At 42.8% G+C, this 27,876-nt stretch overlaps 1 long non-coding RNA gene across 1 annotated transcript in view; it reads right to left on the bottom strand.

Annotated features, from left to right (window-relative positions):
* LOC127445359 (uncharacterized) overlaps positions 1–27,196 on the bottom strand; it is a 58,349-nt gene extending 31,153 nt beyond the window's left edge. Inside the window, exon 1 of the long non-coding RNA XR_007897977.1 lies at positions 27,143–27,196. This is a non-coding gene — a long non-coding RNA (uncharacterized LOC127445359). The remainder of the gene's footprint in view (positions 1–27,142) is intronic.
* Between the last annotated feature and the right edge of the window lie 680 nt (positions 27,197–27,876).

Genomic DNA, 27,876 nt, shown 5'->3' with positions numbered 1-27,876 from the left:
ACCCTGTTGCTACGCAGTGGCTAGAGTGTTCTGAGTGTGTTTTTACCCTGTTGCTATGCGGTTGCTAAGGTGTTCTCAGTGGAGTTTACACTCTTACTATTAGGTTGCAAAGGTGTTATTAGTGGCTTTTACCCTGTTGCTCTGCGTTTGATGGGGTGTTCTCAATAGTTTTTACCCTGTTGCTATGCTGTTGCTCAGGAGTTCTCAGTAGTTTTTACCCTGTTGTTATGCGGTTGCTGAGGTGTTTTCATGGTTTTTACCCTGTTGCTATGCAGTTGCTGGGGTATTCTGACTGGTTGCTTACTCTGTCTCAAGTCAAAAAGAATACACCCTCAAGTCTCAATGATATTCTGATCTAAATATTAGCAATAGTAATAGTGATGCTTGCCTTAGCTATCACAACTAATAAAGAAAGTGGAATATGCTCTTTATGTTCTTGGTAATGAAGGAAGAATAATGCAAAATTAATTTCTGCAAACTCTTGTTAATCTGTATGGCTGTGTATGTGTGCACACTAAAGACTGCATGACATTAATCTGTCTTTATATAGTGTTTTTGTCCGCAAACAACTGTTCCAGATGTGCACAATTCAGGGCACTCAGTAAAGCCAATTCAGGTAAACAAAGACCCTCACACATTCACGCTGGGCTTCTGTTTCACTCGTTTCTCAAACGTCTGCACCGAGCCTGGTGGCAATTCAGCCCTGCTGGGAGACGGCACTTATGCTATCTGTGTTTTTGTTTTTGTTTTAAGACTTTTGGCCGCTTAAGGTTCGAGTTCCTCCAAAGTAACCCACAGAGATCTGAAATCCTGAGAATTAGATTTTTGATGTCACATATAAAAGTTTATATACAAATCAGCTTTTACTATACTGAGGAATATTTAACAGTGATCATGAGACTATGAAATAGCATTATGTGAGTTAGGAAAGTGTTGCTTTAAATGTATTTTCCTCCATTTCTCATGCCGTTTAATGGGTCAACTATCAGCATGTCAGTGAAGATATTGTGCAGTTGCTAAATAAACAGTGGAATATTTTCCTTCAAATAAATGAATGCTGGCACAGTCATTTCAATTTTTTTTTTAATCTTCTCCAGAGGAATATTTCTGAGGTACCTCTGTACTGGGGGCCAAATATTTTTCCAAGTGCGATATTTGTGCCAAGATACCCTCTTGAAAGTAGGCTGGTATATGGATTGGCACACTGAGTGTTTTAAAATAAAGCCTTTAAACTGTGACTACTTTTGCAAATATATGTGGATGGTAAATATTTTGAATAAACCATGTATTAAAGTCAACATAAAATCAAAATTGATTTAATTAAACATTTCAGAATGCAGTGACATATGGTATAAAGCTTGCGTAGCTTGATATGTTTGTGTTTTAGTTTTGTTAGTGAATTTTAAACAAATTATTATATATTATAGAATAATAAGAATTATGTATTACTTTATCTTATAAAATAATATTTATAAAAACAAAATAATTATATGTTATTATTATAACACAGAATAGTGTTTCATATAATACAATAGCAACCTTGTGAACCAAAATAAAAACTTGTTGATTCTAAAAAAAATCAAGTCATGAAAACAATCTATAGTTATTAAAAACATATGGTGTTAGCTCATTAACACAACCACAACAGCTAAAATTCTCTAATCCACTGGAACATAGGCCAAAAAATGGTCACAAACACTGTAAAATATTAAGAGACACTAGCCGATAACAATTATTCTAACCACAAAACATATGGGATTTTACTTTAATATAAACTTTGTCCATTAATATGTAAACCCTTATGGATCCATTATCTTACACACTCTCTGAAGTTTGTCCAAAAAAATAATGATATTAAAGGAGGTCTTGGCACATCCCATATATGAGCATTATGAAACAGACTTTGTTTTGAAACCAATCACTTATACAGCTCCTTTAGTTCTTGGCAACATGAGCATTTGGTCAATAGTTAATCCTGATGTTGTGCACGAATTAATACGTGTATTTTCCACAGCTCTGTTTCTCAGAGATTTACTTCAGCAATGCAGCTCAGATTTAAGTAATTCTGAGGAATTGGCTCTACTGGACCATGGTGAGGCCTCCTACACTTTTGCGGAGGTGGGATGTTAACATTGAGCATAAACACATCACTGAGGTCACAGCACATGTGGCCACAGCGGCAGGGCTGGGTTAAGCCTTCCCAGGATATTACAGCTCATGAATATTAATTAGGTCACGTGATCTACAGCTCTACACAGGTTCACCAATGTCATAATAAACTAGTTAATATTCATAAGCAATGCCCCTAAACATTCGCTCATGACCCAGAGAGTCGCAAACTACCAACATACAGTATTTGATCACAGAAGACTCGCCAATGACACATATGTCGAAGCTTGTCCAATAAAGAACAAATAGTAAATACATAAGCCATTGAATGGCCATTAGTATGAATGTAACTTAGGCAGAAATAATTTTGTTTAGACTGCGGAATACATACAAAAATAGCCCACACTAGTGAGGATAGAAACATTTACCATGCAATCATCTTAAAACTACTAAAACAGTCAAGCAGAGATCTATATAAAATTAAATGACACTCACCACTATCATCAAACCACTTAAAGTGCCCTCTTCATGGTCTTCTTGAAAGCAAGCCCTCAAATAAGTCTTTGAAACCCAAAAGGTGCAGGGGATAGTCGTGCTCTGTTTACACTGTCATCCTACAGTTCAGTCTGTTACAATTCACTGACGTCCTCAGCTGATTTTGATTAGGCTGATCTTCTAAACCAAACTCTCTCCAGTTTAAGGGTGAATTAAATTCTAAGCGTTAAGAGTATGGATGTAACGCATATAAATACATATTTTTATAATGTGAACCAACATCCTCATGTGATATTTTTCCAATGTTAAAAATAATGTCTCATTTTGCAGAGACAATTATAGCCTACAGTAAGTTAGCCATTTGTAGATCAATTTCCCCTGAAGAATGTAAACACTGACTCTGTAGCGCTTTCCAAATTTTGTTCCCTTAGTTTGAGTGACATGTCAACTTCTGGCTCAGCCAATTGCGTGACTTTGGGGCAGGAGTACCTGTAATACACTGTTTAGCTGTGGATTTACTCATTTTTGCAAACAATAGCAGACTAAGAGTGGCAAGAGTGTTCAGAAAAACTGTTTAGAAATAATAATTATTTTTTATAGAGTTTGGTGGCGCTGGTAGTGCTGAAATTCCACAATTCATATTAAAATTCATATTTGATCTTGTGTACCCGGGCTCATTGGATTAACATGGCCCTGCACAGCGGGGTGACTGTAAAATAGCGGACTTCCACTCAAGAATGACTACAACACTCTCTGGTCCTATCCTGAATGCTGTTCTCAGCCGTTGTGGTCGGATTCAGAGTCTACCCTTTGATGATGTAATGCTGCAGACTTTGCAAATTGATTCAGAGTGGCAGCAAAGGGCATCACCAAGGCAGCCTTTAGTTTACATGACAGCCAGGGGTTAAATTGGGATTTAGGGTGATTCTAAACTTATAGAGTTGACGGCAAGGGAGCGGAGCTTACCCCAAAAGTAATTAGGACCTAATTTAACCTAAGCACCCCCCCCCAGTTATTAAAAATAAATAAATAATACAAAAACAAATAATTAGACTCAGGACAACAACCAGGTCTTCAAAGGATGAGGGACAAATACCCTGCAGGAGGGTAGGCTGCTTATGAGAACTGTTGAGCCCTTGCAAACGGGTGAGCCTCCTTTGTGCAATATCTTTGCAGAGGGTGGACAATGCTGAATGAGCCCTAAGAAAAGGAGAACGCTGTTTGTGCCGAACCTTGCTGAAGGATATTCAATGTTTGCGTTTGAGCCCTTCGATAATGGTGAATGTTGATGGCAATAGCTTTGCCAAGAGAAGAGCAATGTTCCTCACGAGCCCTATGATAAGGGCGACCTTGTTTGTGCGTTATCCTTTGCTGAAAGATAAGTAATGTTTGATTATGAGCCCTCTGATGAGGGCGGCCGTTGTTTGTGCAATGTCCTTTGAATTTGCCAATTGTGCATGAATTATGCAATATTACTGGCATGGTTTGTGCATACCTTTGCAATGGGATAAGCTGTGCTTGCATTTACTGATGAACCCTTATGATATAGGGGGCATGGTTCATGATATCCTTGCTGCAGGATAGCCATTCTGCGTATGAGCGTTAATTGTGCAATATCTTAGTCAGAGGATGAACAACGTAATGTGAGGGCCCTACGATAAGGGTGACGTTGTTGTGCAATATCCTTTGCTGAAAGATAAATAATGTTCCCTATCTGTCACTCACTCGATGTTGTGTCGATGTAGTGACACTAGGGGTCACTCTTGGGAGCCCGAGACACCTTTGGTGTATGATGATTGAATGAAAATTGGCGAGTGGTATTTGCATGCCACTCCCCCGGACATACGGGTATAAAAGGAGCTGGTATACAACCACTCATTCAGATTTTCTCTTCGGAGCCGAACGGTCATGCTCATTGAGCTGAAAACTACTGTTCATTCACCCCTGCTGGATCTGACGGTGCATTTTAGCGGCTTCTCCCTCCTCTGCACTGGTGCACTGCAGAGAACGCCCCTGGGCGCTTCAGCAGAAAAAGTAGAGAGTATATTTTCTGAAAGAGCTTTTTCCCTCTAAAAGAGTATATATTTCTCTAAAAGAGCGCACAAATGGAACGTCTTTTTAAAGATGGCTTTCCGATTGTGTGTTATTCCTGGTTGCGGTCGTTATCTCTCAACTTCGGATGGTCATGATCGCTGTCTTTCGTGTCTGGGTGCAATCCACATGGAGGCAGCCTTTGTGGATGGTTCATGTTCTCACTGTGAGAACATGACTATGGCAACGTTGCGGTCGTGGCTTGCTTTCGTAAGAAGATTGCCCAGTCACAGGCCGATGCTGAAATGACGGACATGCTTTCACGGGTGGCCGCGAGCGTCGGGTTAGAGTGGAACCATCCTCTGTCCCCTGAACCCTCGTGGCTTGATGATTGGTTTCAGGACTCGCAGCGCCGATCAAAGCAGCCACGCCTCGCTCCAGTGCCATTCTTCCCGGAAGTGCATGAGGAGCTGATGAAGTCGTGGGAGGCACCTTTTACTGCCCAGCCCCGATTCTGCAGTTCCCCCGCTCTCACTACCCTCGATGGTGGGGCGGCCAGGGGCTATACGGCGATTCCCCCGGTGGATAAGGTGCTCGCGGTGCACCTATGCCCACAGAGCGCTGCCACCTGGCGTGGACGCCCTAAGCTCCCGTCCAAGCCCTGTAGGCTCACGTTGTCCCTGACGGCTAAGGCCTACAGTGCTGCTGGACAAGCCGCCTCTGCCCTGCACGCCATGGCTCTCCTGCAGGTCCACCAAGCCAAGGCACTGAAAGAACTGCACGAGGGTAGTTCTGCCCCAGATTTGATGCAGGAACTGCGCTCGGCGAGCGACGTAGGTCATGGCGCGGTCTCTCGGGCGGACGATGGCCACACTAGTGGTCCAGGAGCGCCACCTTTGGCTCAACCTGGTCGAGATGGGCGAGGCCGACAAGACACGGTTCCTTGCTGCCCCCATTTCCCAGGCGGGCCTATTCGGTGACACCGTTGAGGACTTTGCCCAGCAGTTCTCGATGGTGAAGCAGCAGATGGGCAATCCGGCACATCCTGCCCCGGCGCGGCTCAAGATCCCGCACCCCATCTGCTCGTCGCCAAGGGCGTCCCCCTGCAGTGACAGCACCAGTTCCGCCGCAGCCCGCCCCTCCGGCCCGGCCCCGGCGTGGAGCCCACCGCAGGAAGCTGACACCACCCGTCTCACAGCCGGCACCGAAGAACCCACGGAGGTCGTCAAAGCGCCCCTGAGATGGGCAACCCAGGGATGAGGGAGCCCACTCACGTGGAGCTGGTAAGAAGACCACTCCATCCCCCGGTGGAGGGCTGGGTGGAAAATCTTTTGTTGCCTTTTTGTTTGATTTCGCTGCATGCCCAAGTGGCTGCGGTACCCAACAATTCAGCAAAAGAGCAGCTTCCTTCCTCCCTGGGTCACATACCCAGTGTGTATGGTCGTTACCACGACTACCGTCCACGGGCTTTTTCTTGCAGGATTGGTGCTCCAGCGGTGGCCTTTCCGCCCCTGAGCACCCAGCTGTGGCACACAGCTGCCCCTGATGTGGCAGTCTCCACGGGTTACGGAGGACAGGCCTCTTCCTCCCCCATCCCAGGCTGTTCCGGAGGTGGTCACAAGGAGCCAGGTAAGTGCTTCTATGTCCCTAGACTCAGCACGGCCATGACGTGCTGTGGCACCTTGCGCTCCGCCCCGCCACGAGGCCCCACCTGCCGGTACATCCGACGACGTTGTCCCCTTGATCCCCCTCGCGCAGAACTTGGACGCGTGGATCGTGCTTTCCAATCCGTCGTGATGGCTGATCCGGACCGTCCGGCTGATTCAGTTCGCCAGGCGCCCACCCAGGTTCAGCGGTATTCACTTCACCTTGGTCAAGGGCGTAAACGCTGCCACCCTGTGTGCGGAGATCGCTACCCTCCTACGGAAGGACGCGATAGAACCTGTCCTTCCAGCCGAGATGAAGAAAGTGTATTACAGCCCCTACTTCATTGTACCGAAAAAAGGCAGTGGGTTGCGGCAAATCTTGGACCTGCGAGTACTGAACCGGGCCTTACACAGACTCCCGTTCAAGAAGCTGATGCAAAAATGCATTCTGGCGAGCGTCTGGCATCAAGATTGGTTTGCGGCGGTAGACCTGAAGGATGCGTACTTCCACGTCTCGATCCTTCCTCGACATAGACCCTTCCTGTGATTCACGTTCGAGGGTCAGTCATATCAGTACAAAGTCCTCCCTTTTGGCCTGCCCCTGTCTCCTCTTGTCTTTACAAAGATCGCAGAGGCTGCCCTTGCTCCATTAAGGGAGGTGGGCATTCGCATTCTCAACTAACTGTCTCCTTGACGGCGTGCCTTATGAACGAGCACGCCCAGTTGGTGCTGGCCTGTTTGAAGGCAACCTCAACACTACAGCGGACGTGCTGTCATGGCAGGTTACCCTCAGGGGAGAGTGGAGAATCCACCCTCAGGTGATCCAGCTGATTTGGAGTCGATTCGGACGGGCACTGGTGGACTTGTTCGCCTCCCAAGAATCCTCCCATTGCCTGCTCTGGTATGCCCTCACCAAGGCTCCCCTCAGCATAGATGCGCTGGCACACAGCTGGCCCCCTGGCCTACGCAAATATGCATTTCCCCCAGTGAGCCTACTTGCACAGACCCTGTGCAAGGCCAGGGAGGACGATGAGCAGGTCGCCCTGGTAGCACCCTACTGGCCCACCCAGACGTTGTTCTCGGACCTCACGCTCCTCGCGACAGCTCCCCCCTGGCGAATTCCCCTGAGGAAGGACCTTCTTTCTCAGGGACGGGGCACCCTCTGGCACCCACACCCAGACCTCTGGAATCTCCATGTCTGGCCCCTGGACGGGATGTGGAAGACCTAAGCAGTCTACCACCCGCGGTGGTAGACATGATCACTCAGGCTAGGGCCCCCTCTATGAGGCGCCTGTATGCCTTGAAGTGGCGTCTGTGTGCTAAGTGGTGTTCTTCCCGACGCGAAGACCCCCAGAGATGCGCAGTCGGATCAGTGCTTTCCTTTCTGAAGGAGAGGTTGGAAGGGAGGCTGTCCCCTTCCACCTTGAAGGTGTACATTGCCGCCATAGCAGCACACCACGACGCAGTCGACGGTAAGTCCTTAGGGAAGCACGACCTGATCATCAGGTTCCTAAGAGGTGCCAGGAGGCTGAATCCCTCCAGACCGCGCCTCATTCCCTCATGGAACCTCTCTGTAGCTCTTCAGGTTCTACAGAGAGCCCCCTTTGAGCCTTTGCAGTCAGCCGAGCTTAAGGCACTCTTCTTGAAGACTGCCCTCCTGACTACGCTCATTTCCATCAAGAGGGTAGGTGACCTGCAAGTGTTCTCTGTCCGCAAAACGTGCCTGGAGTTCGGTCCGAGTTACTCTCACGGGATCCTGAGACCCCGACCGGGCTATGTGCCCAAGGTTCCCACCACCTCTTTTAGGGACCAGGTGGTGAACCTGCAAGTGCTGCCCCAGGAGGAGGCAGACCCAGCCCTGTTGTTGCTGTGTCCGGTGCGCGCTTAATGCATGTATTTGGATCGAATGCAGAGCTTTAGAATCTCTGAGCAGCTCTTTGTCTGCTTTGGTGCACAGTGGAAAGGAAGCGCTGTCTCCAAGCAGAGGATCACCCACTGGCTCGTTGACGGCATAACTATGGCATATCTCGCCCAGGACATGCCGCCCCTGGTAGGGCTACGAGCCCATTCTACCAGGGGTGTAGCGCTTCCTGGGCCCTGGCCAGAGGTGCCTCTCTAACAGACATTTGCAGAGCAGCGGGCTGGGCAACACCCAACACCTTTGCAAGGTTCTACAACCTCCAGGTGTAACCGGTTTCGTCCCAGGTAGTGGCACGCAACACAAGCGGATAAGCCTGGGATAGCTGGCTGGGTGTATCGCTTGCACATAGCACCTTCCACCTCCCTTGGAGCTTAAGACGTGCGCCATTAATTCCCAGTAGTGTTCACAAACTTTGTTCCCTTGTCGACCTTCTCCGAGCCCTGTGGCAGTCGAGTTTTCCGAGAGACTCGCTGCCGGCCCAGTACACGTGCTAACTAAGAGTCCTGTTCTGGGGTAGGTGCTCCGCATGTGGCGGTTCCCTGTAAGGCTAATCCCATGCGATATATATCTTCCGCTAGTTCGTTTCCCTGTTGGCAAACTGCGTCTTCCTAGGGCAGAGCCCCTCTGCCCCAGTCTCCATGTTTGTAGTAACTCCTCCCCCGTTGGGTAGGATCTACCTTGAAGACTCTCCACATGGTCGGAAAGACCATGTGACGTATTCTTCCACTTAAATATCCCCCCCCTCTTTGGGCGAGGTGTGGTCTCCACGGTGTCTTCCTCTTGGGAGGGACACCCCCCGACTAGACCTGGCGGCCCAGTCAGATAATCCCCCTTCTTTTTTAGGGAGTGGAAAAAGAGAAAGGGAAAAGAGGCCACGACTGGGTTAAGCCTGTCTCTATCTTTTGGGTAGTCGACTTTTCCCTAAAGGGCCATTCGACACTCATGACTATGAGGTTACGTGTCGACCTGGTGTGCTGGCTATGAGGCACACAGTAGTCTGCCCACCACACACCGCCAGTTCACGTAACACAGTTCAGCCAGTTGTGGCATTTTGTATAGGGACCCCTAGTGTCACTACATCGACACAACGTCAAGTGAGTGACAGATAGGGAACGTCATGGTATACTTGTGTAACCTCCGTTCCCTGATGGAGGGAACAAGACTTGTGTCCCTCCTGCCACAATGCTGAACTACCTGCTGAAATGGCCGGACCTTATATCGGCTCCTCAGCATAAAACCTGAATGAGTGGTTGCATACCAGCTCCTTTTATACCTGTATGTCTGGGGGAGTGGCATGCAAATACCACTCGCCAATTTTCATTGGCCTTTTATCAAAGACCAGAGGTGTCTCGGGCTCCCAAGGGTGACCCCTAGTGTCACTACATTGACACAACATCTCATTCCCTCCATCAGGGAATGGAGGTTACACAAGTAACCATGATGTTTGATGGTGTACTGAGTCGATAGCAGAAAACACACTGTGGTCACAGTGTTGTCAGATGCTTAGTCGCATGGCAGAAGACAAGCCACAGTTTCAGCACCTGGACGGCACATTTGCACTGCCAGCCCGTTTGTGCTGCCAGCATTGTTTTATCCCAATAAAGTATGCATATATCTTAATTACTTGCTACTATATGTTACTGTTCAAACCACAAGCACATATAGTGAACACATATGTTGATTAACGTAGAGAGCATTGATGGGGAGCTTATATTATATACCAGCAGATGCAGAAAATGAACTGTATGTAGAAACTTGAGTAATAAAGCTTGGAAATCGAATGTTAGTAAAAACATCCCCAAAGTATAGAAAGGCCCCATTGTTTAAAGCTTCATGGTGCTACATTAAAGCTACACTATGTAACTTTTGGCCCTCTAGAAGTTAAAAAATAAAACTGCATTCGTCTTGCAGAAGAACATTGTTTTGGTTGTGCTTTGGCTCTTTTCCTCTGCATGGAAGAATGTGTTTCAAGGCATCGGTGTACACATGGATACAGGACATCTTATCAGAGCGAATGGACAAATAAATAATAAAAGAAAGGAAAAGACAGATATCCGAAAACATGTCATCTGAGCAGGTAAGTGCCATATCGTATGCTGTTGTTTTGATTTATTGGAAACATTCATGTTTTTAAATAAATGACGTTACAAAAGTTAGGCAACGTTCTTTAACATTAGACATAACGATTGCTAGTCTAAGGTCAAACTTTGTAAAGCTTTTATAACTGCAGGACATTCTGGCCAAATAGACCATGGTAGTAACTAATTTGTAGATTGTCATTGTTACCAACCAGTGGTCAACATCATTTCAAGACTCACATGTCCTTGGCAAGCCTAGGACTAAATGATTTGTTTTCTCTGTGTACAGATATGAAGTGAACACGCACGGGCCAATGACGTATGTATGCAATTTCCCGCGAAATCTGCCCCGACAGCTCTAAAATATAAATCATTATTATAGGTTTATCAAAGTGTATTTGGGTAAAGACATGGTTTGGAAGATGGATTTTTGTTACACTCTCACATTAATAACATTTTGTTATTTTTTAACAAAAAATTGTTACATAGTGTAGCTTTAATAAAATGATTAATAGTTCCAGTGAGCGATTATAATACAAATCTCTCCACTGTTCTGATGACAGATGACTCTCATAAAATAAAACATGTGACATAGCTGGATATGGAAATAATACCTTGATTTGATTTAATAATATCTTGTATTTGAGCACAGTCTGCATTGTGATGTTAATGAAATACGGAATGTAATGAGCAATGCCTACCGTTAGGTGTCAGAGGACACTCAACAATGATGATGCTTCCCCTTTAAGGAAACTTACATGGACATATGACAAAAGAAAACAGCGTGATTTATTTATATAGCACATTTAAAAACAACAACTGTTGGCCAAAGTGCTGTACAATTAAACTAGTTAAAAAGGTATGTAGAATACCAGAACAACATTCACAAAAAGAGATAAAAACAGTACACAAAACAGTAAAAGTAATAATGTTACAATTGCAAAGTATCAAAGTGTGTTTTAAGAAGTGATTTAAAATCATCAAGTGTTGAAGCAGAATTAATATGTAAAGGCAACTTATTCCAAAGCCTTGTTGCTGCAACTGAAAAGGCTCAGTCACCCTTCAAATTTAATCTTAATATAGGAACAGTTAACTGTAAACTATTTAATGACCGTAAAGGTCTAGATGATTATGCAGAGAAATTAACTTAGAAATGTACTCAGGTGCCAGACCATGCAAGCCCTTGTAAACAAACTGTATTGGACAGGAAGCCAGTGAAGAAAAGCCAGCACTGGAGAGATACTATCTCTTTTTCTGGTACCAGTCAGATGCCTAGCAGCAGCGTTTTGAACCAGCTGAAGGCGTGACAGAGAGGATTAAGAAACACCCAAATAAAGTGCATTACAATAATCAAGTCTCGAAGAAATAAAAGCATGAATCACAGTCTCCAAATCTTTAAAAGTTAAAAATGTTTTTAACTTAGCGATAGTCCTAAGTTGAAAACAGCTGCCTTTGACCACAGAGTTTATTTGTCTATCGAATTTTAGAGCTGAATCAAAAATTACACCTAGATTTCTTGCTTGAGAATGTAAGTTTGAAAATAAAGGTCCCAAATTTCCATTGTAATGGAATTAGGAGGGCCAAAAACTAGGACTACTGTCTTAGATTTGTTTAACTGTAGAAAGTTGGCTGCCATCCAGCTTTTAATGTCCTCAAGACAATCATACAAAGATTGTAAGGCAATTTGATACGATCGGAAGATAGAGCTGAGTGTCATCTGTATAGCAATGATATGAGATGTTGTGTTTATGAAAAATAGCACCTAAGGAAGCATATATAATGAAAATAGAACAGGGCCTAAAATGGAGCCTTGAGGTACTCCACAGGTAATAGATGAAGAAGATGAAGAAAAGTTTCCAATCTCAACTGAAAAAGATCTATTTTTGAGATAAGAGGCAAACAAATTAAGTGTACTACCCTGAATTCCAACCCACTGCTGTAAACACTTCAGAAGGATGGTGTGGTCAATCGTGTCAAAGGCCACGTTGAGATCTAGCAAAACTAGAACGGCACACTTAATTTGCCACTTTCAGGAGAGCAGATTCAGTGCTGTGCCCTGTTCTGTAGCCAGAAGCATAGAAGCATACAGTTGTGCTCAAAAGTTTGCATACCTGGCAGAAATTGTGAAATTTTGTCATTGATTTTGAAAATATGACTGATCATGCAAAAAAACTGTCTTTTAGAATCAGAATCAGAATGAGCTTTATTGCCAAGTATGCTTACACATACAAGGAATTTGTCTTGGTGACAGGAGCTTCCAGTACACAACAATACAAAACAGCAACAAGACTTTTAAAAAAATAATTAAAATTGAATAAAAATAAATAAATATTGAAAAGAAAAAGTATATATAGAATACACAATAGACTATATATATATATATATATATATATATATATACACACACACACACATACATATACACATACATACACATATATATATATATATACATACATATATAAATACACATACAGACGTCGGCCAGAGGTCAACAATTCAGAAAGGTAGTGGGCAGGGTGAGTGGGGTCCAGAGTGATTTTTCCAGCCTTTTTCCTCACTCTGGAAGTGTATAGTTCTTGAAGGGAGGGCAGGGGGCAACCAATAGTCCTCTCAGCAGTCCGAACTGTCCTTTGTAGTCTTCTGATATCCGATTTCGTAGCTGAACCAAACCAGACAGATACTGAAGTGCAGAGGACAGACTCAGTGACTGCTGAGTAGAACTGTATCAGCAGTGCCTGTGGCAGGTTGAACTTCCTTTGGGCCAGTGCTTCAGATTTTTACTGGCCCTGCCAAAAATTTCACTGGCCCCAACACAAAAAAGACAAATAGCTGTTTTTCCACCATGGTTTTAAAAAATATGTCCAAAGATAAATATTTTTTACATATCTTATGTTTTTAATACAATGTCCCCCAGGGGCCTGGGTAGATCAGTGAGTAACTACACTGACTACCACCCCTGAAGTCGCGAGTTTGAATCCAGGGCGTGCTGAGTGACTTTAGCCAGGTCTCCTGAGCAACCAAATTGGTCCGGTTGCTAGGGAGGGGAGAGTCACATGGGGTAACATTCTTGTGGTCACTATAATGTGTGGTTCTCACTCTTGGTGGGGCGTGTGGTGAGTTGTGTGTGGATGCCATGGAGAATAGCTTAGGCCTCCACACACCCTATGTCTCCGCAGTAACATGCTCAACAAGACATTTGATAAGATGCGCAGATTGACGGTCTCAGACACGGAGGCAACTGAGATTCGTCCTCCCCCACCCAGAGTGAGGCGAGTCTCTACGCCACCACGAGGACTTAAGAGTGCATTGGGAATTGGGCATTCCAAATTGAGGAGAAAAAGGGGAGAAAAAAATAAAAAATACAATGTCCCCCAAAATGAATCACATTTATAATTAGCAAGATATGATTTATGCCTTATGTAATCCCATATATGCGCTTTACAGATATAAATTCATAAATACATCATATTAACCTCAGCCGTCCTGCCATTTACACATGTGCTTTTAAGCCAAGAGTTCTGTGGAGGAGATGATGGGTTTTCAGTCACCTGTTTAGTCATGCTGTCATGCAACTTTTGCCCATGTGTAGTGTTTTCACAAGAAGGATCAAAGATTATTCACTGAGTTTAAGATTTCATTATTGGCTGAGAGAACAAACTTGCTAATAAATCGGTTGTAATGTGTAATGTACAGTAGGTAGACATTAGGCCTAATCTGTGAATTAACAATGTGTATATAACATGAAATCAGACAACCCAAATAAGACCAACACTGACTGATATACAAAGAACAAAAACAAAAATACCTGTATGGTCCAGAAATTAGACATGTAATAGGTGTTTTATGAGGATGAAATGAAGTAGACTGTTTTAAATATTCATCTTCAACCTGCAGCTGAACAGCTCTGATAATAATAGCCTAATAGCTATAGTGATCTTGCTTCTTTTCATATCAAACGGAATTATCATGTCGAATTAATGTTTACGTTTTGAAACATTACCTAATTAAATGTATACTTACATTTTGGATACTGAGCAGCTTGTGATTTCCAGACATGTGTATAACTGGGGTTTAACAAAGTTTATCACGTCTCATTCGGCGCTTCATCTCAAATGGCAAATTATTGAGAGAAAATGTGTTTGTTTTTTTACAGTGGGAATAAAACTTACATTCTGTCCCTTTACGAGAGCACATGCATGTTAAACAGTCTACGCTGCACGGAGAGAGATGATGATGAGACATATGCATGGAAAGACATGGATTTTCAGTCCTATAGAAAGAAACTGTTGATTTCTTGTATTGTAATGTGTGGATTACTAATTTTCACCAACATGTAAAAAATGAAAATTGTGGGGATTTCGCGCACTGTGAACACAAGACGTTAAATCCCACTATGAAATTCATTAAGTGGGTTTTTTTTCTGCTATTTTCTACACATTGGTAATAGCTGCCGCTAAGACACTTGGAAAAGAGCGAGGACAGTGCTAGGAGAGTGCACTCGGTGTCTGCACGATCTTGTGCATGCACGTGACTGTGCCTTGGCGCGTCCAGTATATTATGCATTTGCGCGTCTTTGCGAGATAAATATACTCGCGCTCGCTCCTCAGTTAGAAGACTTTGTTTGCGCTGTGTAATTTTTGTGCTCTCTCGCTTGTTGTTTGCTTGCACTAATGCTATAAATGCAGCACTGGCCCGATCAGGCAAGTGAGAGTTCTAGCAACTGGCCTGAATCTTTCTCACACTGGCCCCTGGCCATCGGGCAGTCCTTATTGTCGAGCCCTGAATGGTAGTGCCCAGGAACCTGAATGACTCCACTGCTGCCACAGTGCTGTTTAGAATGGTGAGGGGGGGCAGTGTTGGGGTGTTCCTCCTAAAGTCCACAATCATCTCCACCGTTTTGAGCGTGTTCAGCTCAAGGTTGTTTTGACTGCACCAGACAGCCAGCTGTTTAACCTCCCTTCTGTATGCAGACTCATCGTCATCTCGGATGAGGCTGATGACAATGGTGTCATCTGCAAACTTCAGGAGCTTGACAGAGGGGTCATTGGCAATGCAGTCATTGGTGTAGAGGGAGAAAAGTAGTGGGGGAGAGCACACATCCCTGGGGGGCACCAGTGCTGATTGTACAGGTGCTGGAAGTGAATTTCCCCTGTCTCACAAGCTGCTGCCTGTCTGTCAGAAAGCTGGTAATCCACTGACAGATAGGTGTGGGAACAGAGAGTTGGTGTAATTTAGTCTGGAGGATAGCTGGGATGATGGTGTTGAAAGCCAAACTGAAGTCCACAAAAAGGATCCTTGCATATGTCCCTGGTCTGTCCAGATGTTGCAGGATATGATGCAATCCCATGTTGACTGCATCATCCACAGACCTGTTTGCTCGATAAACAAACTGAAGGGGATCTAGAAAGGGTCCAGTGATGTCTTTCAGGTGGGTCAACCCAGTCTCTCAAATGACTTCATGACCACAGACATCAGGGTGACATCCTTTTATTTAAGGATAGTGATCATATGAAGCCATTTTGTTATCACATAGTTGTTTGGCTCCTTTTCAAATCATAATGATAACAGAAATCACCCAAATGGCCCTGATCAAAAGTTTACATACCCTTGAATGTTTGGCCTTGTTATAGACACACAAGGTGACACATGCAGGTTTAAATGGCAATTAAAGGATAATTTCCTACACCTGTGGCTTTTTAAATTTCAATTAGTGTCTGTGTATAAACAGTCAATGAGTTTGTTAGCTCTCACGTGGATGCACTGAGCAGGCTAGATACTGAGCCATGGAGAGCAGAAAATAACTGTCAAAAGACCTGCGTAACAAGGTAATGGAACTTTATAAAGATGGAAAGGTATATAAAAAGATATCCAAAGCCTTGAAAATGCCAGTCAGTACTGTTCAATCACTTATTAAGAACTGGAAAATTCGGGGATCTCTTGATACCAAGCTAAGGTCAGGTAGACCAAGAAAGATTTCAGCCACAACTGCAAGAAGAATTGTTCGGGATACAAAGAAAAACCCACAGGTAACCTCAGGAGAAATACAGGCTGCTCTGGAAAAAGACGGTGTGTTTGTTTCAAGGAGCACAACGACAACACCTTGACACACCTCACAGCTTCTGGCACACTGTAATTTGGAATGATGAGACCAAAATAGAGCTTTATGGTCACAACCATAAGCGCTATGTTTGGAGAGGTGTCAACAAGGCCTACAGTGAAAAGAATACCATCCCCACTGTGAAGCATGGAGGTGGCTCACTGATGTTTTGGGGGTGTGTGAGCACTAAAGGCACGGGGAATCTTGTGAAAACTGATGGCAAGATGAATGCAGCATGTTATCAGAAAATACTGGCAGACAATTTGCATTCTTCTGCACGAAAGCTGCGCATGGAACGCTCTTGGACTTTCCAGCACGACAATGACCCTAAGCACAAGACCAAGTTGACCCTCCAGTTACAGCAGAAAAAAGTGAAGGTTCTGGAGTGGCCATCACAGTCTTCTGACCTTAATATCATCGAGCCACTCTGGGGAGACCTCAAACATGCAGTTCATGCAAGACGACCAAAGACTTTGCATGACCTGGAGGCATTTTGCCAAGAAGAATGGGCAGCTAAACCACCTGCAAGAATTTGGGGCCCTCATAGACAACTATTACAAAAGACTGCATGCTGTCATTGATGCTAAAGGGGGCAATACACAGTATTTGTTTTTTTTGTTGCTGTTTTTTTTAAAGGAATTTATTTAAGGTATTAAAGGAATATTCCAAGTTCATCACATTGACAGCATTTGTAGCATAATATTGATTTCCTCAAAAGTTAATGTTGACTTGCCCCTTCTTTTCTTTTTTCTTTTTTTTTGTTATTAACATTTTTATTGATTCATAAATTAACACAAAGAAAAAAACGACATATATATTATATATATATATATATATATATATATATATATATATATATATATATATATATATATATATATATATTGAATCAATCATTTTAAACATTAACCCCCCACTATATCCCCTCCCCCTACCAAACTCCCACCCCACCCAAACCCACCACGAACACCCCAGAGGTCAACAGAATATAGACACACACACACACACACACACAAAAACACAAAGCTAAAACAACAAAAAAGAAAAGAAAATACAATAATCAAGTATAATAATAAAAAAAAATCCATCCTCGAGATTCCCCCAAATAGGTTAAGTAATTGCTCCATTTCTTTTTGTAAAAATCCCTAACTTCCATCCTTCTGCTCGACCCCTCCTCAAAGGCAGCCACCCTACCCATCTCCCTGCACCACTCCTGGAACGAGGGTGCTCCATCCGACTTCCAACTCCTCAAAATAACCTGCCTACCAATCATCACACTGGTCAAAACCCAGTCCTTCATGTACTTATCCTCCAAATCCATGACCTCCCCATCTCCCAAAATACAGAGTCTGGGGCAGAACAAGACCTGAGTGCCCAACACATTACACACAAAACTTTGCACCTTCAGCCAATATTCTTGGATCTTACGACACCCCCAAAAAACATGGGTGGTGTCTCCATCTTCAGAATGGCATCGCCAGCAGATGGGTGTGTCCTTAAGACCAAGCCTTAACAATTTAGAAGGGGTCCAATAAAATCTATGTAAAATATTAAATTGCATAAGGCGAACCCTTGCATCTCTAGATGCAGACATGACGTTTTTCAGAATCCTAGCCCACACTCCCTCCTCCAATAGCAAATTAAAATCTTCCTCCCATAATCTTTTGAGAGAATTTAAAGCTCTGTCCCCCAGACTCTGAATTAGCAGGGAGTAATACACTGATGCCTCATGACCCTTCCCAAAAGCAGCAATCACCACTCCCAGAGTATCTGCCGCTCTAGGGGGGGGTGCGTGCTACTCCCAAAAACAGTGCAGAGCAGGTGGCGCAGCTGTAAATACTTGGGAATCCCAAAATGTTGAATCAAATTTTCAAAAGATCTCAATACTCCACTCTCATATAGGTCACCAAGTGTATTAACCCCCCTCACAATCCAATATGACCAACAGAAAGGGGACTTATTAATACATATGCTCAAGGCTACGTTTAAATAAATATCCGAGTTAAACACTCTGGACACCTTTTGAGTGTAAATGCGAGATAACGGGGTGTGACTTAACTTCTCCGATTAGTTTGATAGAAGGGCTTTGCAGTGGCGAGATAGGGTCAAGAACTTCCTTTTCAATACAAAACCAGGGAGGGGCTCTCTCTGGTGGAAGTGACCAATGAACCAAATGTCTAAGACTAAATGCATATTAATAAAACAAAATCTTAGGTAGGCCTAGCCCACCTTTGTCAATCGGCCTATGTAACTTGTTGAAATGTAACCTGGGACGTTTTCCACTCCAAATGAAGGACTTCGCTATGCTATCAAATTGCTTGAAGTAAGAGAGGGGGACATCTACAGGGAGAGACTGTAGTAGGTAGTTGAATTTTGGAGTACAATTCATTTTAATAACATTAACCTTCCCAATCATCGATAAATGTAATGAAGCCCACCTACCCACATCGCTCGAAAACCTTTTAAAGGATCAAAATTAACTCTAACTAAATCACATAAATTTGCTGGGAATAAAATACCAAAATACTTAATGCCCTGTTTAGGCCATTGAAAGGCGCCCGGCAGAAAAGCCGTTACTGGGCAGTACGCAGTCAGAGCTAAAGCTTCGGATTTAGACAAATTAACTCTGTATCCCGAAAATTTAGAAAAGGAAATGATAATTCTATGGAGGCTAGGCAAAGATCTAGTGGGGTCGGAACGAATAACAAAATATCATCTGCATAAAATAAAAGCTTATGCGCCACACCTCCCGCCACCACCCATGGAAAATCATCCTCCTTTCTTATCGCAGCTGCTAATAGTTCCAGGGCAAGACAGAACAATAATGGGGAAAGAGGGCAACCCTGCTGAGTGCCCCTATCCAGAGTAAAATAATCTGAAATTAATCCATTTGTTTGTACCGCTGCTACAGGGTGTCTATAATGTAACTTAATCCATCCAATAAAAGTATTTCCGAATCCATATATTTCCAAAATCTTAAAAAGATAATCCCATTCTACCATATCAAACGCCTTTTCGGCGTCAAGTGAAATGGCAGCGACTGGAGTCTGATCATTCGCCTCTGACCACATGATATTAATGAAATGCCTAATGCTGTCAGAAGAGCTGCAGCCCCTAATAAACCCCACCTGATCTATATGTATAAGAGATGTCATAACTTTACTAGAATTATAGGCAGAATTTTTGCCAAATTTTTTTGCCATCTAGCTGGATCAGGGAAATTGGATGGTAACATTTACACTCGCTTGGATCTTTGTCCTTTTTAAGAATCAGACAGATCCAGGCTTGTGTCATGGTTGGTGGAAGCTTTCCATTCTTTAATGATTCCGTATAAACTTCTAACAAAAGTGGAGCCAGTTCTGTAGCATAAGATCTAAAAAATATTTCCACGACAAAATAGTATTATATCTGTATTTCAAACGGGTCAATTCTCTGTGGCCATTAGATGACATTCGGTGCTTCAGCTCTGCCTCTGCACTTTTAATATTCCCTTCCAACTCCACGAGTTGTCGTGCTTTGGATGTTTTGGTGAATGAGGCATACTGTATGATCCGACCCCTAAGAACCGCCTTAAGTCCCTACCAAGCCATGCCCACAGAGGATACTGAGGACCAGTTGGTCTACATATAAACATTGATTTCGGTCTTTAACATTTGTTGGAAATCAGGATTTTGCAAAAGGGATACATTAAGGCGCCAACTATATGATTTCTTTTTCTCTGTATGTGGCAACACCTCTAAACTCACCAGGGCGTGATCTGAGACTAAGATGTTTCCAACTGAGCAATCAACAACAGATGAAATGAGGTACTTAGTTTTATATATATATATATATATATATATATATATATAAGAAAATCTATTCTAGAATAAATCTTATGGACTGATGAAAAAAATGTATAGTCCCTACCAGATGGGTTCAAAAGTCTCCAGATATCTGTAAGACCAAGATATTTACACATCCTGTGAAGCGTCACTGTTGCTCTAGGGGACTTACACACTTTTGCTTCACTATGATCAAGGACTGAGTCCATCAAAAGATTAAAGTCTCCTCCCAATATTACAGTGCATCCAGAAAGTATTCACAGCGCTTCACTTTTTCCACATTTTGTTATGTTACAGCCTTATTCCAAAATGGATTAAATTCATTATTTTCTTCAAAATTCTACAATCAATACCCCATAATGACAACATGAAAGAAGTTTGTTTGAAATCTTTGCAAATCTATTAAAAATAAAAAAAAAATAAAAATAAAAATAAAAATAAAAAAATCACATGTACATAAGTATTCACAGCCTTTGCTCAATACTTTGTTGAAGCACCTTTGGCACCAATTACAGCCTCAAGTCTTTTTGAGTATGATGCTACAAGCTTGGCACACCTATTTTTGGGCAGTTTCTCCCATTCTTCTTTGCAGGACCTCTCAAGCTCCATCAGGTTGGATGGGGAGCGTCGGTGCACAGCCATTTTCAGATCTCTCCAGAGATGTTCAATTGGGTTTAAGTCTGGGCTCTGGCTGGGCCACTCAAGGACATTCACAGAGTTGTCCCAAAGCCACTCCTTTGTTATCTTGGCTGTGAGCTTAGGGTCGTTGTCCTGATGGAAGATGAACCTTCACCCCAGTTTGAGGTCCAGACCGCTCTGGAGCAGGTTTTCATCAAGGATGTCTCTGTACATTGCTGCATTCATCTTTCCCTCGATCCTGACTAGTCTCCCAGTTCCTGCCACTGAAAAACATCCCCACAGCATGATGCTGCCACCACCATACTTCACTGTAGGGATGGTATTGGCCAGGTGATGAGCAGCGCCTGGTTTCCTCCAGGCATGACACTTGCCATTCAGGCCAAAGAGTTCAATCTTTGTTTCTCATGGTCTGAGGCTCCTTTAGGTGCCTTTTGGCAAACTCCAGGCGGGCTCTCATGTGCCTTTTACTGAGGAGAGGCTTCCGTCTGGCCACTCTACCATACAGACCAGATTGGTGGAGTGTTGGAGAGATGGTTGTTCTTCTGGAAGGTTCTCCTCTCTCCACAGAGAAATGCTGGAGCTCTGTCAGAGTGACCATCGGGTTCTTGGTCACCTCCCTGACTAAGACCCTTCTCCCCCGATCACTCGGTTTGGCTGGGCAGCCAGCTCTAGGAAGAGTCCTGGTGGTTCCATTCTTCCATTTACGGGTGATGGAGGCCATTGTGCTCATTGGGACCTTCAGTGATGCAGAAATGTTTCTGTACCCTTCCCCAGATCTGTGCCTCGATACAATCTTGTCTCGGAGGTCTACAGACAATTCCTTGGACTTCATGGCTTGGTTTGTGCTCTGACATGCACTGTTAACTGTGGGACCTTATATAGACAGGTGTGTGCCTTTCCAAATCATGTCCAATCAACTGAATTTACCACAGGTGGACTCCAATAAAGTTGTAGAAACATCTCAAGGATGATCAGTGGAAACAGGATGCACCTGAGCTCAGTTTTGAGTGTAATGGAAAGGCTGTGAATACTTATGTACATGTGATTTTTTTCGTTTTTTATTTTTAATAAATTTGCAAAGATTTCAAACAAACTTCTTTCACATTGTCATTATGGGATATTGTTTGTAGAATTTTGAGGAAAATAATGAATTTAATCCATTTTGGAATAAGGCTGTAACATAACAAAATGTGGAAAAAGTGAAGAGCTGTGAATACTTTCCGGATGCACTGTACATCATGAGGGGTGCCAGTGGCTTGCAACATCCCTTCAAGATCTATAGAAAAGCCTTGATCATCAGCGTTAGGTGTGTAGATATTAGCCAAAATCAACCTTTGCCCCTGAATTTCTCCTTAAACAATAATGAGTCTTCCTAATTTATCTTTCTGTTTGAGACATTTGAATTGTAGATGTTTATTTATCAATATAATGACTCCCCTATTCTTACTTGAGCCAGCACTAAAGAAAACATGTCCACCCCATATCTTCCCAAATTTTTCAGCTTCCTGCGGGGAAAGATGTGTTTCTTGAAGAAACACTATATCATATTTTTTATGCTTAAAAAAAGAAATAACCTTCCTTTTTTATGGGGTGCCCCAACCCGTTCACATTCCATGTGGAGAAAGATATCCCACTCATATTAACAATTGACATATTGATATAATAGAAAAAATAAATTGTGTGTCAAAACAAGATTATAAAGACCGCATTCTCCATTAGAGCAACAATAAAACCCAGAACTTCCCCCCGAACAAAACAAACAGAAAAACGATTAACCCTGTGCACGACAACGTCAACCGGCGTCAATCCCTCTAAATTCTAAAGGTCCATGTACGCATGCGAGAACCCCCTCGACGACTTTGCCATCGGATTGCTCAAGTCCGGTGCTTCTGCAAAATTAGATAACAGAAAATACTTTGTAAAACAGACCCCAACCAACAGGCAGAATAAACACAAAGAACACGTAGATGCATTCACAGAACTATCTCGAAGGTGTGTTCCTTCACAAAACCACTTCCAGCTGATAAAGCCGTTCAGTTTCCAGACAGACAATTGTTCAGTGAGCTGGCTGTTATGAGTGCAGCAGATGACGAAATCATTCCAGTGTCTCGCGAAACTACTCCGCAAAAACAAACTCCAGCCACTAGGTGGAACCAGCATGAAAAGAAACAAAACAGGCATCCCAGTTCCTCGGATGATCAAGAGCCAAACTCACTTGGAGGCCACATAAAAAAGTACATCATGACTTACTCAGCCCGTCAACTTTATAAAAGACATCCATTATGTGAGCATGTGGATATTTTGTGGTTATCCATAGTGTCCATTCTCAATCTGGCCGGGAACTTCAGTGTAAAAGTGATCTTCCATCAATGCAAAAGATTCTTGAAGGAGTCATGCCACAAAACCAACTCCAGCCGCTAGGCGGAGCCAGCGCAAAAAGAAACAAAAATGGCACCCAGCTTCCTCAGACAATCAAGTCACTGAATAGCGAGTCAGTCCACTAATATAAGAAACATCAAATGGCTTACTCACTCCAATGTATTTATAATGGAGAGTGCCTGTTTGGGACATGTAAATACTTTGCTGCCGTCCCTGGTGTCTATTCTCAGTTTGGCCGGAAACATCAAAAGCGATCTTCCATTGATGTAAGAGTTTCTTACATTCCTTGAACCGATTGCGTTTCTCTCGTGTCGAACTTGCAAAGTCCGGGAACATGTAAATATTAAGAAATATTTTATATTTATATAACTTTTAGTTGGAAAGCTTTCCTTTGCTCCTCGCCTGGTGCAACATGAGATCTTTATCAGATGATCTCAGAAATTTGGCCAGAATTGATCGGGGCCTGTCTCCCTCAGCTGATCTCCGAGCCGAGACTCTGAGCTCGCTCGATTTCCAGTTTATGGCCTGTTATGTCGAGCAGACTCGGGAAGAGCTCATCCAGGAATTTCACCATATCTCTGCCCTCTTCATGCTCAGGAATTCCAACAATCCGTATGTTATTCCTTCAAAATATAAAATATTTACAAAATATATTTTTTTTTCCAAAATGTGTTCCAAGTCTGTTTTGGATGCGGGCGGATTAGCAGATAATTCCCTTTCTGATAACTCCAAATAATCGATCCATCTCTCAACTTCTGCCACTCTTGTGACCAACTCAGAGAATTTTGTTTTCATCGGCATAATCGATCGACGTATTACAGCGAGATCCTCCAAGTCAGCAACAACCTTCGTCAGCATCACCGAGATGTTGGACAGTTGACGCTGAATTTCTTCCCTTGACGTGCCTTCCAAATCGAGTCCCCGGCTCGCAGGCCCGTCAGAGGCCTCAGCTTGAACACGTAAGTGTCTTTTAATGTCTCCAGAGTCTGAGGATTTTGACTTCTTTGCCATGTTTACCTCAAAGAGCAAATATGTAACTGGGTGTATCGAATCTCACCGGATTATAACATGAATATAATAATAAAAAAATAAAAAAACACAGTATTAAGAAATAAAGGTATGCAGACTTTTGAACAGGGGTCATTTCATTTTTTTCTTTGATGCCATGTTTTGTTTTATGATTGTGCCATTCTGTTATAACCTACAGTTGAATATGAATCCCATAAGAAATAAAATAAATGTGTTTTGCCTGCTCACTCATGTTTTCTTTAAAAATGGTACATATATTTCTAATTCTCCAAGGGTATGCGAACTTTTGAGCACAACTGTATCTTGATGGATGATCGGACCCAACACACTGAAGTACTTGTATGTGAAGATTTGCAGGAATATTGGAACCTGCTTCCCCAATAAGAGAACAATCAGTTATGCAAACACTGTGCTAACATTTGAGAAATGTGCATCCGTGCTCGGGTGCCCAAGTGATGTGTCCACCACTCTGTGAAATGCACATACACCTACATGATCAGTGAGACCGAATGCTCTTGTAGAATTAATATTGCTGCTTGAGCGATATTGATGCATATAAACAAGGACGGATTAAGAGGCCCATTGGGCAGTAGACCATGGAGGCACACTACACCTAGACAGCACACTAGAAGCCGCCATGTTCATGGAGTACCCCCATGTCCGCTTGGCAGATTTGGTTGGATTTTTCAAATAGACTGAAGAAAAGTTTGGAGCAATGTCTAACACGGCTAATTATATGCACGTTTTAATCATGAACCGATCCAAAATCATGCGTTATAAATAGGTATGTGCAAGGCATCTGTATTTAAATACCAAAATCACTATTCGGTTATTCTGCACGTATATAGAGGTCCTCAATCTGATCTGAGTCCGACAGTACCCAACAAACCAACAGGTTTTGGGCCAGGTTCGGGTCAGTTTTTCAAGTAGGGCGAGTTCCAGGCTGTTCACATGTGCATCTGCGCTGTTTTTCAATTGTTTTTCTATGTAAACACACACTGGATGGATGTCTTTGATCTTTGCACCACATCTCACCTTTTTCAACATACCGGGCAGGACCATCGCATACAGTTTTGCTCTGGTGTGCAGACAATAATTACACAATTAAAATGCTAAATCATTTAAAAATCAAAGCATCCCGAAGAGGTTTATAAAGCGTAGCTTGAACTGCCTCATGGAAAGTGAACCTGCCCAGGCAGAATTACGCATTTTCCATTTATTAAGATTAGGCCAAATATGTTGCAGGCAGTGACAGAGATATTTTTGTTCGACTTTAATGTGATTTTATCATTATCATTAAATGCATGCAGGACTTAAACATTTTAATGTCCTCCATACTGTTACATGAATTCTGTCACTTTCTTTAATATGAATTTAAACCATCAGCTTTGTACACAGCCAGGGTAAACTGCATCTTGTGTCTGGAAAGCGTTTTGTGAATCAAAGGCTGTTCTCTGCAGTCCTTCAAATAAAAGCTTTGCACCTGTGAAACGCAGATTCCCTGAGCGTACACTCGAGTGACTGTGCTTGTGCTGCTGTCGTCCAGCACGCTTTCCACTGAACAATAGTATTTCACATAAGGCTGATATTTACATGGATTTATAATAGATACAGTATCTCAAGATAAATAAATAAATATATAAATAAATAATTGATTTAGAGCTAGAGGCCCCTTTAGTTTAGAGGCCCCTGGGCAACAGCCCAATTGGCCCGATGGTTAATCCATCCCTGCATATAAAGCTTATGATGAACAGAGGATTGAGGACATTGGAAGCAGAACGCCTGAAACCCCATCTACCACCAGCTATTTGCATGACATAAATATTGTTCCTCAAAAGAAGAATAGACTGAGAACGTAACATATTTTCCTGATGGAGTCTGGCTGGAGAAGAGCGTGAATATCAAGGTGAGTGATCATCCAACCTGAAGTGACTGTTGCTTGGAGAAGTGAGGCATAGCGTGTAGCATTATGTGTGTTTCACTCACATGCGCGTGAGTGTAAACACGGAAGTATGCAAACAATGAGAGGCAGCTTGCAGGCCTATGAAGCGGAGGCTGTATTGTGATTGGATGTGATGCTTGATGAATGAACCCCAAGATCTTCCTGCTAGAACTATGCTTACACTTACATTTCCGGCCCAATTTAACCCCTGATGACAGCCATGAACCATAGACCATGATTTAGTACTTGCTATTGCTGGTTACAAGCCGACAATGTGCATGGTCATGTAAACACCTTAAATGGGTTTCTTCTGATCAGCACACATCGTTTTCTGCCAGTTACACAGATTTGCATGTAAACAGCTTTACTGGTGTTCTTACCAGATTATCCAATGTGCGCAAGTGTTGCGTGCATGCCTGTATGTCTTGGTGTCTAAAGCAGAGAATAATCCAAAAACGGGTTTCGTATGTTTTCACATTTCTTGATGAAGCGGATTTTGGTAGTTATCCGCATATATTAGTGTGCATGTTGAGTGGTCCAAACATCATCTGCAGCCTGAAACTGAACTTTTGACGGGAAGTTTAGGAAAGCTATAGGATTCTCCCTTGCTCCCTATTTAGTGAATATCTAAACCTCCAGTGTGCTGTCTGTCTGCACTGGTCTCAAAACAGTTCGAAATGCACCTTATTTTCATCCTAACTCTGTATACAGCCTCTAAAATCAAATTTTTTCAGCTTTCGGAAGAACTCATTGATTCTCAGTGTGATAATGCATAGTGAATATAGGATTTCTAAGGAAAAATATCCATGGTCCGTGGTCACTGTGTTTAACAGCGTGCCTTTTCACAATAAATCAATGAATTGTCAAAATGGTATATCGGATGAAACTAGAGACTCAAGTCTTTTAACTCAAACAGGTTTCAATGTAAAAACTTAATGAGGTTTCTTACCAGATGTAGTTTTGTCAGCATTTCTCCCAAAGACAAACTTAACTGAGATCGGAGGATGTTGTTTTGTCACATGACTCACTGTGTCAAAAGTTTAACCCTTTAATTACAGTCCAGAGTATCCTGAACTGAGATCAGTCGGTTTAAATTAAATGATGCATGCATAGCTATAACAAAGACAAAACACACAGTCCATGCATGATGTGTGGTCACACAAGGATATAGATGGTGTAAAAGCTAACAGACATGGACTGAAAGCCAAAAAACTAAATATGCCAAGCAACCATAAGTAAGCCATTCATTGGTTGAATTCCACAAAAAGTGTAAACACTGTGGTGTTTTCAAAACATTGCTCTTATAGCTTGAATGTTCCAATCAGCCTGACACAGCAACAATGAGCACATTTACGTGCACACTGCCGATATGCAATATGCAGATAACTACCGAAAATCAGCTAATTCCAAAAATCCGACAATGCAAGAAAAGCGGGTTTCCATGAGATTTGAAATCATGCAATTATTTTCTATTTATTTTTTATGACAAAACTTACAAAAAAAAAAAAAACTAGAGTTGACACGAACTCTTCATTGTCACCAAAGGTTTGCTGCAGGTTCACCACTACCGGTGAAGAGCTGCAAACAAGCACATTTGCATGTGAAAATAATGAGTGCCGAATTTGTGTTTGTGGCAAGTTTGCCAGATTTTTTGTAAGGGAAGTCAAGCGCACAACACTTGCA

Source organism: Myxocyprinus asiaticus, chromosome 8 (genome assembly GCF_019703515.2).
Source record: "Myxocyprinus asiaticus isolate MX2 ecotype Aquarium Trade chromosome 8, UBuf_Myxa_2, whole genome shotgun sequence".
Taxonomy (NCBI): domain Eukaryota; kingdom Metazoa; phylum Chordata; class Actinopteri; order Cypriniformes; family Catostomidae; genus Myxocyprinus; species Myxocyprinus asiaticus.
The sequence above is the reverse complement of the archived record's forward strand: the minus strand, read 5'-3'. Positions and strand labels throughout refer to the sequence as shown.